The sequence below is a fragment of the Buteo buteo genome, chromosome 11 (genome assembly GCF_964188355.1).
Source record: "Buteo buteo chromosome 11, bButBut1.hap1.1, whole genome shotgun sequence".
Taxonomy (NCBI): Eukaryota; Metazoa; Chordata; class Aves; order Accipitriformes; family Accipitridae; genus Buteo; species Buteo buteo.
The window spans coordinates 14,318,945-14,334,682 of NC_134181.1; positions in this window are offsets into that span (position 1 = coordinate 14,318,945).

A 15,738-nucleotide genomic window follows, 5' to 3' on the forward strand; every position below is an offset into this window, starting at 1 on the left:
CGAACACCGGGTTTTCTAGAAGTATGCATAGACATGTTTTTAGGGAATCAGGACCCTGAAGGTGACAATAGACATGGATCAACCTACACCCAGCCTGAAGGATTCTGGCAATATATGTTCCCCAGAGAACATGGCAAATGGGAAAATCCTAATAGCATTTAAAACTATCCTCCCAGTAAAATTACAGTTGTTCTTCAGCTGGAGTTAACAAAAGTTCATGTAAAAGTACCCTGAAAGAAAAAGACGTTTCAAGATTAGTAAGGCTATTAAGCACCTTTAAAAGACTCATGATTATATTAATGAGAGATACTGAAATGGAATAGCACTGTGTTTATTTCCATGAAATACAGCATTATAGCAAAGGGTGATACTCACTCACAAAAGATAACTATTTATCTTTTATATGTGTGAAAGGCCTACTGTATAATTTATACAGCATGGTCATCTTTTAGAGTAATGTTCAGTTTATGTACCTTTACAATGTCTTTATACATAAAAATTATACACAGCCATCTTCACAGTTATAAACAAGGCATTTATGGCAAAGCCAGCAAACTTTCTTGGAAGGATTATTCTATTTCCACATGTTAAATATAGTCAAAAGGCTATTTAATTTGTACTATTCCTTTACAAACACAGCTTCCTTGGCTGAGCCCTAGACAAACCAAGATATTTGTGAAGCAGGTAATTTTTTTAAAAGGCCAAATATCAAGGATATATTAAAAATGTATCCCATTTTTCAAGAGGAAGAGAAGTCCTAGCTCAGTTGTTTGTTCATCATCAGCACAGAAAAAAGTAGGTAAAGATGCAGCAAGACACAATAGTAAAAACCTCTTCTTCAGTTAGTGATGTGATCTCCTATTGATTTATGTATTGTTTCCCTATTTATATCTTCCTCGAGAAGATATTATCAGCTAGAAAGACATCATTGAAGAGCTTCTATGCAGAAGCAGATTCCACATGAAGTATTTGGTGTGCCACAGAATTCTCCATTTCCTTTCCATTGCAGGTGCTGCTCCTAACTGACAATACAGAGTCACAGAAAAGACCAGTCCTCCACTTCCCTTGGCAAGCTGGAGATCTGCTGCTTAGGATCCGTCTGGCCACAAACAATACATCTACTCACTCCTCAGCTCTGCATTCACAAATTTTAGTATCTCACAGAAGCTATACACAACGATGGATGCTAATTTCTCTTTCTCACATGTGACAGAAGTGTATGGTTTTAGAATAGCAGACCTTATGCATGCAAACAAATAGCTTCTTACTCATTTAGTCATAGCAGTAATTCAATTATCTGTTTCTTTCCTTGCCTAGCTTGTGTAAGGTCACCAGAATAAGGGCCCAGGCATTGCCAAAGACTGCACTGGTAGTGTAATATTTTTAATGCTGTGTTTGTTATCAATTCAAAGCAAATACTAACCTCAAAAGTTGGATATACTGGGGCAGATTACAATGCACACTATCAGCAAGTACAGCAAACTGTTAACCAACTTGCTTTTGGAGCTCTTACCTCCTAATCAAGCAACTCCTCTTTTAGGGCAGAAACAGTATCACATTGTCAGGTCTAAGACAGGCTACTATGACCAGCTGTGATCCTTGCTGGAGTTAATGCCACTTCCAACCACAATTATACTAGCACAACAATAGCAAAATACATGAACTCAATGGAGACTTCAGTACGAGCTGTCGAACCCCAATGAAGAAATCTAATGCAAATACAACCTGATTAAATGATACTGAACTTGCTTATTCATCCAAAAACTCATGTATTTGTGTTAGACTTCATATATGACTAAGATCTCAAAATAAACCTTGGGATAACACTCGATGTTCAAGTCACTGCACAATAAGACTTAATAATATACACATTTTTTCATGCCAGTAAAAACTTTCTGCTTTTTAGTAGTACAGACACGGCAAACAACTTCATCAGACAAAATACTGTTGTTATCCATAATATTCTGGTATGCCCCTCATATTAAGCAGTCTGAACTCCCAATAGCATATCAATAAATGAGAAGAAATTATCACTGGTAATTTATTGACAGTTGTGACAACATGCTGATTGTTATTAACTGAAGAGTAAAAAAATATCACTGACATCTTAACGTCATTAATGTTTTCAACTAAATGCTTAAAATAGAAGCTCTCTGTACAACTCCTACATAGCTTTATCTGAGGATGCTGAGAATTGACTATAAACATTACAGTTTCAATGAATCTGCTGTAATAAATCTGGACACAGCATGGGATGGTTAACTTTGTTGACTTTCATATTTGAGTGAGTTTCCCTTTGCACTGAAGAACTCACTGTTAGGAGAAACCTGGTTTGTAGCACTGTTGGGGGAAATACCAACATCATAACAGAGATACCTGGCAATTATGCAGTCAGGGAAACACAAGAATGAAGGTGCAGTACTGGGCAGAAAACCAAAGTTATGTTTTTACAGAAACTTGTCAGTGTCTTCCTTTTCTATTATAATTCAAGGTTCATATTTTCTTTGCTGGGGTTTTCCACCCCTCTGTTAGCTTTTTGTATCTCAAGGCCTTTCTACTCCCCATCACACCAAATGGGTGACAACAAAAGTGCTGCAAGTCCTGTGGTGGGAGAGTTTAGTCTCTGACATTCGAATTCATGAGAGAAGTTCTACCACTGCAAACTACCCCAGGCTGCTTCCAGGGCATCCCACACTACCCAGAACTACTTCAGAAGACGGAATATTAGTTCTGTTATATACAGCTCTTTCCATCCTACATGTCTGCTGACAATTATTTATTACTATGTTAATAGTCTTCCAGAGTCATGTATGCCACTAAGTAATTATCAGAAGTAACAGCAAGGTTTAGGTCCCCACTACTGAAGTATAACCTATCAGAAGATTTTGAAGTGGGTACAAAATTAGCACAGATCCCTGACCCTTCTCAGCTGCTTGGAGGAAAACACTTCACCTGCAGTCACAGAGATGAAAAACATCTCTAGCATTCAGCCAAAGCAAATTACATTTTGAGATATACATTAATTTGTAAGTAATCTGTTTTTACAAAGGATTAAATTGTTTCAAAACTACCCAAATGAGACATTTTTATTTTCTTAAATAAGACTTTTTTTCTCCTCTCCAGATTATCTTTTCAAAACCATCATCAAAATTCTGATCTTTACTGATCCAAGAAAAAACAGAACAGAGGAAGGAGATTGCAAACTATTTCCCACCCACCTCTATTAGATGCTGTTCTTAGATACAGTAGCTAAGCATCTTTTTAAATGTTATTACTGTAACTGAAATCTCAGCAGATATGTCAATGATTTCTAAGATACCACCACAGGACTGTACACTGTACTTGGATTCATCTGTATAACATTTCTTGCTGCCCTTTTACCAAGGCCAACAGAACATAAAGTATATTCTATGTGACAAGAAGGGAATGACTTTGCCTTTGCATAACTCTTTTTCTGCCCAGAAAGTACAATAGATCAAAGGGGTCTTGGATGGATCGTCCATTCAAACGGAAGTATTAAACATATTACTAACCTGTCATTCCTTGTTCATGCTTCATGACGTGTTAGAATGTCTTTTTACTGACTCTGTCCTCTCTTGGGTTTGTTTTGTTTTGTTCTGTTTTGTTTCTGACAGGGGTGTTCTGGGGGTTTTGCTTTTTGTTTTCAAAGATATTAAGTATAGAAGCATGGTAGAACTGCTTATATGTATGCAAAAAAAATTCACATGCTCAGCATTCTCATTTGACCACTTGTCACATCCACAGTATTGAAAATTTCCAAGAAGCAGCCCATTTGTAATGCTGGGGTCACAAAGAATTTTAAATGTATAAACCAACACATGCTCAGATAAGTAATTGATAGAACAAGAAATAAAACCCCAAAGTCATAGACAATAGCACTTTTCTTCTGACAAGTATACTTAAATAAGACATTGAACTTCCTTATTCTTATAAAATGTATCAGGAACATTGTGATTAGCTTAATGGAAATAAGCTATGACAGATTTTGGTTAAAAAAGATAAAATTTACACTGTTGGGGAAAATTATTTTCTCTATAATATTTTAGGACAGAGATTCTGTAGAAACACATAAGTCCAAATGAGGACAATTTGACCAATAATGGTAATCCTACTATTTTTATAATTCTTACTTTAACTGTATTTGGATATCTAATATCTACAGAAGGAGGTGGACACTGCAGAACTTTAAGAAGGATATGCAGTTTAAAAGATTCGAAACATTGGTTTCCTTTTCAGTGATTTCCAAACCAGCACTAAAAAAAAATAAAAATATTTTTATAAAAACCTTTTGCCCTGCCAATCTAAGAAACTTTTTTTCTTGGACAGACTCCAAATGCTGTTAAAATTCTGCATCACTGAGATTAATAGTGATGTTAGGGGAGTTGTGAATTTTATTATGAGAATGTACTGATGTATTGTCTAGGGGCAGCAATTAAGCACTGGCAAGTATTTCTATGTCCTAATTCCTGGTAACAAAAATTCAGAGAGCTTGAAACTAGTACTTGGGTAGAATATAAAGTTTGATACCATGCACTTATTTGACCTGGAAATCAAGAGCCCAGTACACAATCCTAAGTCCTTATATGTACAACTGGTCTCTCCAATCATAGTACACTGAAGTTATTTCTGTGCACTCAAGTTTTACCTAGAAAAGAATCGTGCTGACATTAAAGTTCCTTAGCACAATTTGACATACTACTTTGATTTGGAAAACTCATTTTGCTGTCATTTCATCTATTACCCCAAAACTTCTTCAGGACTTAAATCCTTTGCAAAAGGCAACCAGCTGGAAAAAGGATTTCATATCTTAAGAGCCACAGCCACACATAGGCCTGCCATGCCGGATGGCTTATATAGGGCATATGTACTCCTCACCCTTCTGCAATAACATTTCCCTTTTCTGACATCCACCTCCTCCTTCACTAATATTACAATATCACTAGGCAGGGAACCAGGGAGAAGAAATAAGGACTACTGTCCACTTTAAATTCATTGCTTGCTCATTGCGTGTTACTTAGTAAATGAAGCACAAATACACCCTTCACACAAGAACTTTTGAGGATTCCCCATGCTCTTCTGTACATATGAATGCAATCTGTAAGAGTCTGGCTGGAACTGGGCAAGAGTGAGGAGAGAGTCTGGGACATCACAGCGATGTTGTACAGATCAGAGAAATGCAGTGCTACTACCTGCTGCAAGATAGAAGCACAGACAACTTCCATGGGACAGCACACAATAACCAATATTTATTTTGTTTGTTTTGGATTATCAGCAGAGAAGTCCATATATCCCCCACACACCAGCTGTCGGGGGCTATCTAGAGAATGCTTTGCTGGGCACAGAATTGCAGAACTTAGAGATAAAAATGAGCCAGTCCAGGCCTTTTAGGAATAAAATTGTTTCTTACACAGCCCCTGCCTATGGCTTCTGTAGTTTAGTTTTAGAAGATCCTGATGGTCAAAGTACCTGATATTCAGCTTACCCTTCCCTTTTTCTTAATTTCATCTTGATTCTCCTAATTATATTACCATGTACCACACTAATTGTTGTTCACACATGGTCAACTCAGCTACAGCTGGTCAAATTTACTGCTTCACACACCTAGCACAATTTGGGATTCCTTAAAATTCCAGTTGTGTTAGTTAAGCATTGCCAATAAATGGGAAAATACAACTGCACTATTTTCAGAGTTCTTTTCATTTTTCCAATGGTTTGTGCTAAAGGAAAGACAGGATCTCGGTTTGCATTTACTGTTTCCACCTCTTCCCCCCACGTCAATTAGATCAAACTACCACAGATGTATTTAGGCACTGTCACAAGAGAAAATCTCAATGAGTGGAGAGAAGCCTTCCACTTGCATCCCAAACACCACACACAAACCCCCACCCTACCTCCAGGCATCTGGGATAAATCTACTAGCAGTTTTGTTTGTGACACTGTTATCAGATAATGACAATGCATTTCACCAAGAAAAGAGCAGCCTGCAAATTTTAAAAAAACACATAAATATCTGCATTAAAGTCATGGTAATGCATTCTAAAATGAGCTATAACAATCCTATGGTACTAACATCTCCCTCGCTACCAATGTAATTGTTTCACAAATATAAGGTATGATTGTGAGCTTACGTGACATATCTGCAATGCAGGGAATTGCTGCAACCCATTTAACAGGACAGGAGGCCAAGTGATGTAACCAGGGTTATATGGACAATCCGTATTAAAGCACAAATCAATCTCATGCTAACACCAAGCCACAGAAAATTTCTTCCTCTGAAAATTAAGTTACAAAACTCTTGTAAATTGTACAAAGTGATAGGGTTTAAACAGATGACCACTTACACTCATACAAATACCTTGCCACTACACTACTAAGCCAGCACCTTTCTCCCTTTGTCTAGTTAGCAAGAACACACTAATGTCCATTTCAGTATGCCAAAGGACACAGCACATCTCGGAGAGGTGCAGATTGAGATAAGGTCTATTCCACCTATATCAGGGGACAGGGAGTAACTAATGTAGGTTAACATAGAGCAATCTTTGAAAACAATCTCTAAGCATGCTGACAAGAAAATGACTTTTGCCTGAGGCAAGCAGGTGGTTTATGGGATCTCCCCAATCACTTCTTCACCTCTCCATACTTACCTGTGAAAAGCGTCTCCTCCATCAGAACAGCTGTACACAACAGGAGACCAGTTTAGAAACTCAAGGCATATCAAACCAGAGCAGCAAGGCCATGCTGATTTGGTGAGTACTGCATCTATTTTAGCACCATGCAAATTCACAAAATAGGTCATGATCTAACCTAGGTTACACAGGTTTCTACGGACTCAAAATCAGGCAGAAGAATCACAAGGAAAAAAAGCCCATGGGAGAGAAAGGTGCAGCATGACGCAGTGCTACTGCCAAGGAAAAGCAGAAGGCAATAGAGGATAGATTTTCATCACCACAAATGTGTTGGTCTTTTTTGGTAAAAAGTAAATAAAATTTATTTTTGTTTACTACAAAAGGCTTGCAGTGAACCAAAACCAAATGAAAAACATTAGCTATGGTTCAGTGGGGTGGCAGTCATCCGATATGAACTGTAAATGCACTTGAAAGCAGGCTTTATTCATCCCAGTACTCACCAGGCTACTTGTACAAATCCATGCAGCCACTGTGTCTTTCCTGGAAAGCTGTAAGACTTTCTTGTGCCCTTGGTGGCAGGCAGGCGGCATGGCGGCAGCCACGTGAACTCAGCACAGGGAGGACCAGTAGACCATCATCTCCTTGTACAACAAAACTCTCCTGCCACCCTCGCTGAGACATTACCATGTAGCACAGGTTGCTTCAAAGACACTTAATAAGAACGCATTCATCTTGAGTATGTTACCAGCAATTACTAAGACTTAGATGGCAGCATCTGAGTACAGTCACCAAAGTGCGTCACTGTTCACACCTCAGAACGACAATGCCCCTGTGGGGCAATCTCTATCTGCACACCCACACCCTCACCACAGGTTTTGGGTGTCCGTGCCCAGGCACTGGCAGTGGGGGCTGTGGGGGGGTCTGGGTCTCTGTGAGGAGAGGCCGGGGCTGCCTCGTGCTGCACAGGGCTGGTTCCGGTCGGTTCCGGCCGGTTCAGCAGCTGCCCCAGCGCAGGGCACAGCTGAGCCCGTCAGCAAGGCTGTCGAAGCCTCTGTGGAAATGTGTATGAGAAAGGGCAAAACGCTGCCCAGCAGTGAGGGGAAAGTGTGAGGGAGAGAAAGCATGAGGAGCAGCCCTGTGAGCATCCCGCATTAGGAAGGCGGGAGGCCATGTTTGTGGCCTTCAGCCCTGCTGACTGCACCCTCTGGAGCCCCACTGAAACCAGAGGTAACATGACACCAGAGAGGACACAAATGAGTCTTGCAAATGGAACAGAGCAGCTGGCTCCTTTTTACCTGGGAAAACAAAGGGAGACAAAACTTCTCCTCTCCCTCTGACAGGAGCTGACGCCTGGCACGATGCTATTGCAGGTGCTCTACCTGGTCCTGCCACCTTTCACCACAGCCACCGCTGGCCACGGCCAGTCCAGACATATGGACAGAGAGCCGGTGATGCTCAAACCCGTCTCCTATATGGTAAGCTCCCCAAATTGTCACACTCTTCAATTTCTGCATCTTTCTGAAAGTAATGCATCCAAGAAGCAGATAAATGAGTGCATTTTAATTTGAGATCACCAAACAATTTAATAAGTAACCATGAATACCTAAGGAAAGAAAAAGCAACGCCCAAGCAAATTCCAGCACTCAAGCGCACCAAGTACTGTATTACACCACACATCACACCCTAGCAGTAAGAAAAAATGACAAAATCGAGATTCAAAGGACTCTGCTTCAGTGTCTGTGAGTACAGCTAAACAAATAATTCTGCTAATCAAACACTTTTAGCATACTCACTCCCCTAGAACTATTTGCAGAGCTCTGAACTGCTTGGGTGCTGGTCAAATGGATTTGAACACGCAAAAACCAATCTTTTATTTTCATTTTTTCAAAATGGTTGAGAGATTATGTAACATTTAATAAACTACACCTGAGACTCAGTAATACACCATTCATATCTTTTACATTATATGGCACCAGTTTTATTGTGCATACAATATTTTTAATTTATTTTTTCATTAAAGATGGCAATTGATATTATACATTATTACAACAGAGGAAATATTCACCTGTTTTTCCTTCATGCAAATGAGATTTCCAAATATTAAAGAAATTTGAAATTTCTTTATAGATTTCTGATTACTAGTAGTATTCATTGCCATTGACCAGTATGGAGTACAAAAAGGGAAGAAACCAATTCACTTTATTAAATGTGTCCATAAATCTACTATATTAAAATCAAATTCAAGCTGTAAAACACAAATATATTTCACTTCAGGGGAAAAAAAAAAAAACAACTGGAAGGTTGAGAAGCAGGATGAAATTTTTAAAAATCATGTAAGAAAAGAAGTGATAATGAAATTAATAAAACCATTATAATAATAAGCATACTGGCCTGTACTCATCGACACAGGGAATACCTTAAATCTGCACAGAACTGCATGGGTCATGATATAGTTCCCATCTATACAGACTATTCTTGGGAAATTGGGATGCCAAGGGAAACTAGGATGCTTATTGGGAGGATGCAAAGACAGAGCAGGCGGTTAAACCGCACAGTCACCCCAGGAAGAAAGATGGAACTGGTGGTTCCAATTCCAGTTTTGTAGCAGGATCCCAACACTCAAACAACGAAAATGGTGCAAAGCAGATTTTGCCTCTTGAACTGCTCTAACCTCACTGAATCCCAAAAGAGATGGACACCAGGAAAATGTATAAATATGTTAACCTCGGGGAGTTAGGTATATTTGGTATTTCTGGGGTGTCAATACTGTCTTCAGCTACAGATTCTTATTTAATACAGCGATTGCCAAACATACTGGGCTTTGATTTATCAGAGATGATCTCGCAACTCTGCTGGGGTGGGTTCTTGTGCTGTGGGTATTATAGTTGACACAATGAAATTGCATTTTCATCTGAATCATCCATATTTAAAGTATTTTTTGCTCCTCCACTTCCCTGGGTTGTGTCTCCACACAAGAGCAGTTCCAAGTGTAATGTTGTGTTTGGATGTCTCTGAAGTTCAGAGCTGCCCTGAACATTTAGAATCAAGACAGCTAATATTTGCCTAATATATCTTGATAAAATGTTTTAGTAGACTCCAATTCAAGTTTTTGTAAAGGTCTATTGGCCTTTGTGTTGGTCCATTCCTACTTTCAAGGACCAGCCCACTCACCTGTTTTTCATGTGCAGTTCAGACACCAAAGTAGACCGATAACAGTTTCTGACATCAAACACAGCGTTGCTTTTTTTGTTAAAAAAAAAAAAATTAATTTTAAAATGCAATCTATCATTTGTGTAGAACTGGCAACAGCATGGATGTAAAGCTAAAAGAAAATGTTCAGATCACATAAACTTAATAATGTGGTGCTAGGAAGAACATTTAATTGATTTACAATGCAGCTCAATATATATTCACTGTGCTCTGAGTAAAGCTATAACGTAGTCCATCAGTTCTTAGTGGGCTTCCTCAAGAGCTTCATTCACAAGCCTATTAATTAACTTGGGTCCTTCAGTGTCCACCGCTCAGATTTAAATCACTTGTTTCCCATTACGCTGTGTACTATACACTGCAGGCCTATAAAATCAGGCATTAATACTTCTATCAGCAGGGCTTCTGGAAGTCAACTTTAATTATTATAGGTGAAATCTTCCTAATCCTTGCAAACAAAAATGATTGAAATACAATGAAGTAGTAATTCAGGGATGGTGTTAAACACTGGAGTATTTTATGGTCAAATACCATAAAGTTTATTCCTCTTAGTAGGAAGGAACATTAAAGATAAATATCTTTTTAAAAATGCCAGAAAATTATATTTTTTCAAGCAAATTCAGAGAGTGAACTGATAAATTTAAGAGTCTTTCAAGTTCTTTAAATGCTGCATTTTTCATCATACAACTTCTACACTTTGTGATTCAGTTCACAGGAAAAATAAGCCAGACCATACAGCTAAAACTGACAGCAATATTTGCCAAGTGTGTCACATGCACAAAATAATTATATAAAATTATATTTAATTATTTTTAAAATTTAGTTATTCATTCAAATTGAATACTTCCATATAAAATGAATTTTAACATTACTTAATGTCATGTTCCATGCTTATATTTGAGCATGGCTTTGATTTACATTGCAAACTAAGATCTACAGATTGTCAGTCAGCTTCAAAAATAGAAAAAGGAAAACAGGACAGGACTAAACAATAATATAACAGTCACAAATCAAATGCTCTCTACACTTCTGTGGAATATAAACAGCTGTTTCCTGGGTTTTAAAAAACATACTATGATTTAAAACTCCTTAACAATTTGCCAAAATTACTTTATAGCACTTTAAAATATTGCCTGCAAATGAATCTGACAAGCAATGAAGAAAAAATGTTCTCGGTACCATTTCAAATTATATTTGTCGTGCCACACAACCAACAAAATTTAGAACTTCACTTTTAAACTAGAGCTACATCATCATCTGTGACTGACCTATGATACCTAGAAGAATATCAAAGAACAGCAACCTTTCAGGCTCCCATCCAGTTCTGACTGAGGTTCACATTTCTTTCACTTATATTCCCTTGTACAGTGTTTAGCTGGTACTTATTTTTGCAGTGAAAACACTACCACAATAGCAACCCCCCCCTTTTCATCAGCCATGCTAGCCGATAAAGATTAAAAACAACATGGAATCCTATACCTCCAATATACATACAATAGCCTGTTTACGGATTCAACCTTGCAAATTACCCATCAGATTAGTATTTAGAAAAAAATTAGTAATTGATGCTGTTAATAAGAACTTCCTTATCGCATTACATAAGATAGAAAAATATAAACAAGCATCTCCAGTGGTTTATATTATGGTACAAACACTCCAAAAGTCAGTGTTAAAATTAAAACTGAAGCAAATAGGCACTGTCAAGTTACCCAACTTGGCTATTACTAGACTTCTTGCACTGTCCTGTGAAGCAGCTGGTGCTTGCTGCTCTTGGGGCAGGGACATTGCCCCTGCAATACTATTGTTCTGATTGACTCCCATCCTATATTCTTCGAATCCATCTTACTGGGATGTGTTACGCAACAGCTAAAGAAATTAAATAATTTAATTTTATCACTTAAATGAAAACATAATTTTTATCACTTAATTAAAAACTGGACTTCAGTTGCAGTGAAAACAATTCATTGGGTCAGCACTGTGCTGAAGACAGTAAACCTTACACATGAGAGGGAGGAAAATGCTTATTGCAATGCCTCTGAATTACTGAGGATGTACTGCATTAAAACACACTGCTGGGTAGCATTTAGGAAATGCTAAAAGGAAACAAATTGAAAGAGATAAAACCCTATATCCTGCTATGGAGCTTAATGCAAAATTCCCATAGATGTCAACAGATAACTCTCTATCACAGTTTGGGGCCAAAGGCAAAACTCTTAAAGATACTTTGAAGATTACACCAGATTTTGAGATTCCAAAATTAAAACACTTCACAGTGGTGACTACCATGAAAGTTTGGTTACATTTTGCAAACCATGTATAATAAAGCTTTGTAAATTAATGTACAAAAGTACCTTAATCTATTATCTCCCTTAAAATCAGTGAAAAGCTGTTGAGAAAAACATGGCAGTTTCATTCTAGCTACAGTGTTATTAAGCAAAACACCTGGCAGATGTATTAAATAAAAACCACATTTCAGTAGCTGACAAACCTCCCTTACACTGTGTACTAGCGCCACAGCTTTGTCTGCGTACATGTTTTGCTGTTCTCTTTCACATGTAATTGTAGTTCCTGTTCATTAAAAGCTTTAAAAATCTCTGGGAGTCTTAGAAAGCATGAAGTTATTAACTGGGTTGTCCTGTCAGGATTGAGACTGAAGGCTAACTCCATCTTTCCGTATGCCACATCCTATAATAGAAGGATGCAGTTCTCTATTTCAGTAATTGTTTTGTTCAGGGACATTGAAGAACAGTTGTATTGAATATGCATCTATTTACAATATGTCAGTCAAAGCCTCTAAATATAATAACATTAAGCTCAAGCAACATTCTTGCAGGGCAATACTTCTTAGTAAACACTCATGGGTGGATTTTGGAGGCTGTTTCTTTTAGCAGTAAAGAGCCAAGGCTACATACACTATCGCTGTTCACAACAAATAATAAGATCTAGGATAGCTGATGTTCCTTTTTTAGGTGACAGCATGAGCTCTGTTTTAGAGCTTTGAAGAAAAAGCCACAGTCCCTGAATTAGTCCACATAATCATTTTGACACTGCTGAAATCTGTATAACACTGATGAGACATTTCACTTGTCCTGTTCAGGTGGAAGAATCCTGAAGCCTGGAGTAGTTCACATGCTTTCCATCATCACCTTCCACCTTCAGCAAAATCATTTACTGTCTTTCACTCTAAAGGTTTATTAATTTGATCAAGGGCAAAGATAGCATGTTCCACCAGTTAATAAAGTTTATAAAGCACTAGGGAATCTACTTGGATGAGAACCATCACAGAAATGCAAGACTTAATCAGACCAAAACCAGCTGCTAATGCCAGAGAGATGTAAAACTCATTTAGAAATTAGAAGGGGTGGCTGAGCAAGCAGACAAAATTGAAAAGTTGTATTATGAGACACAGGTGCAAAGACTTTTAACCTAAGTTAAGGTTAGGCTTTTAAGGCTTAAAAAGAAAGTACTGTGAAATGCACCTGAGGTGAGTAGTTGAAAGGATAGTCAGACACAAGGGATGCGCTGATCATAAGAATTTTCAAAAGGGGGAGTAGGAGATTCCAGCAGAGAAAAAATGTTTTTAAAAAAATATTTAAACACTGAAGCTCTATCAACATTATAAGCTAGGAATTACAATAGAAGTGACAAAATTAGAGAGTTTTAAAAGAGCATTGTATAATCCAGTGACAATTGAAAGAATAACCTGCAAGCCAGTCTGAGCAGATGCATCAGAGGTATGGTTGTGTGTTCAGAATGGTTCTGGACTACTAGTCACATGCAGACTTAATAACAACATATCCATATCTATAACAGCATTCATTTGTCAATAAAGTACCAATATTCAAAAGGAGCGAATGAATGAAAACACTAACTTTACTGCACTTCAAGATCACTGGTGCAGGTGGGGAGTTTTTTGTAAAGAAACTGGGTGATGTAACGTGTTATTACAGTGCCATCTAGTGCAAACGAGGCATTTGAATGAAGATGGCAGATGGGTGAAATCTCTGCAGCCCACAGCACCACCACGGGAGGAGAAAGCCTCTCCACTAGGGCCATGGTAGGTGGAGAGGCCATCCAGCTTCTTGCTAGGAGTTAGATCTGGCTCAGACAGCAATTAGAAAAATATTTCCATTCTTGCCTTTGGATGAATTGTCGCTCTGAGTATCAGTGTGCTGCATTTAGCATTTTTAAGTATCTGGATTATGTGCTGGGCTACTTTTCTCCATCATAGTCACTTGCTCCTCCCTCAGTCACACAACGGAGAAGAGCTTTGTGCTGACAAACAGAAAATGCTCTGAACATGAGAAAATATAACTCTGATTTGCTTGAATGAGAAAAGGCTATGATCAGCTTAGCAAGTAATAGTCTGTGAAAGACTCACAACAATTCCCACTTCATACAGACTGGTACTTGGGCTCTGGCCAACTTTGTACCTGCAACTGCTCACAGATATAGGAAGCCCATTTCTTTCATGATACCTTAAATATTGACAAGGTGGTCGATGCATCAGGTGCCAAGCTGAGAACAATAAGAGAAACTGGTTAACTGTGAGTGTTGCATTTGTTAAATTCTAAAGTGAACCTCTTAGATCTGCCCCATGGGGAGTTTTGTCATGACCCAGACTGGACAGACCAGGGAGTCCTGTTTAATTCAAAATTCCCTCGGGCTAAATTAAGCTGAAACAACACCAAAAGATCAGTTAAAGATTTTATTCATGACAGAAGCAAACTGAACTGGGGAGGCCTGGTAGTAGGTGGCAGGGTTTCTCACAACAGGAATTGGCATAGGACTACTTCTGTAAACCATGTAACCATATACATCAATTCAGGGAATAAGGAGATCCCTCCTGTTGAGTCACGAGGTTCAGAGCAGACCCCTTTGCTTTCCAGACTCCTCCTCAGAGAAGGGTCTACGGGCAGCTGGATCCACTCTTAGTCTCAGACTTGGTCAACAGTTTATATCTTGAAATGGCTGAAGTGTAGGGATTGTGGAAAAGGAAAGAGAGAAGAAGACAGAGAGAGAAAAGAAGAGAGAAAGATTTCACCGGTCCTGGGTCCAGCGTTGGTTCAGTCAGCCGAGGGGTCCAGTCCCCATGGGCTTGCGCACTCTGGGGCTTCAGTTTGTGTCCTTTTACCAACCTTGCCCCTCCTTGGGGTGGGCACCCGAACTCCCCAGGTTAATGAGCAGTTTGTGAGCCTTTGGGCTTGGGGGTTGTTTGTGGAGTAACTTCTCCTTCCCTGCAGATGTGGCCATTGTTTAATCTTTGTATCAGAACAGCTTATCAGAACAGGGAACGCGCACCCTCCAGCATGCCCTCCCCCTCCTCTTGCTGATGTCTGAGCTGATGGGCTTTTCACCTTGGTTTCTTGCTGTGCAGGGTTTGTCTTTAAGCAGAACTTGCCCCACCACAATGTTTGAGACATTAACTCTTTCAGTCTCTCACAGGTTTGCAAATTCTTTGAGAAGGAAATACAAATTCCAGCTGCTCACAAAGCTACAAAGAAAGCCTGGTTAGTTACTGCACATGCAGGTGACCTTGGGGCATCTCAGTTGGATCCACAGGGGAACTCCATGAAGGAAAAGCCACTCCAAAATGCTGGCTTTGTTAAAGAATTTTCTATTCCATCTTTTGTAAAGATAGATTTGGGTCCAAAATGAGAATGTCTGTTCATATCTGCCATGCAAGTGACAAAAACTCATTAAATCTACAATAGTTTCCATGTAAACCCTGGAGACAAAAAATAAGTTCTAAGGCACAGCTGCCATACCAGCTTCAGAGCAGTTTTGTGCATTTAACTTCCTTCAGAATTATACAGTCTTGTACAAATTTTGTAGGCAATACAGAAAAGCACAAAACTTCCTATAAAAATTCTGAGAGAATTGC